The sequence below is a fragment of the Microtus ochrogaster genome, chromosome 10, assembly GCF_000317375.1.
Source record: "Microtus ochrogaster isolate Prairie Vole_2 chromosome 10, MicOch1.0, whole genome shotgun sequence".
Taxonomy (NCBI): domain Eukaryota; kingdom Metazoa; phylum Chordata; class Mammalia; order Rodentia; family Cricetidae; genus Microtus; species Microtus ochrogaster.
This window is the reverse complement of record NC_022016.1, coordinates 45826701-45827552: the sequence shown is the minus strand read 5'-3', so window position 1 is coordinate 45827552 and position 852 is coordinate 45826701.

The following is an 852-nucleotide window of genomic DNA, read 5'->3' as shown; positions in this document are numbered from 1 at the left end:
GGAAGGAAAGCAGTTGGTAGCTGATCCCATGCAAGGTTGGGAAACCAACTCAGGCAAACCAGCCATCTTGCCTAAATTGCTCATCTGTAGAGATGCTAAAGGTCCTTGCTGCTTGTGCAACAGGGTGAAGGGCTGCAATTTTATTCTTGGGTTCTTTTGGTGGTTCGGTTTGAGCTTGGTGGAAGCAAAACTCTGAATCAGTACCCCATATAAACATACATACATACATACATACATACATACATACATACATACATACATAATTCACAAATATACACATGCATTTACACACACACTTGAAGTAGACATAGCTCATGAGAGTTCTCAAATTCTGTGTTCTGCTGAGTGTGATGGCACACACCTGTGATCCCGGCACTCTTGGACCTGAGGCAGGAGGACCATGAGTTCAAGTCCACTCTAGGCTATAGAACAATATTCTCCAAAGACGGAGAGTGGGATGTAGCTCAGTTGCTAGAGTGCTTGCCTAGCATGCATGGAGCCCTGGATTGAACCCCCAACACTATGTAGGTCAGGCATGGAGGCACACTTGTAATAATCCCAGCACTCAGGAGGTGGGGGTGAGAGGATCAGAAGTTCAAGGTTATAACCTGCCTAGGCTAAGACCTGGTCACAAAAAAATGTTTTATCCTCTGCAAAGATGAGGATCTGAGATGGATTCCCAGAACCTACGTTTTCAAAGAAAAATCTTGAGGTGGTGGTGGTGGTACACTCCTATAATCCCAGCACTCAGGAGGCAGTGGCAGGCGAATCTCTGTGAGTTCGAGGCCAGCCTGGTCTACAGAGTGAGTTTCAGGACAGCCAGGGATACACAGAGAAACCCTGTCTCAGGTG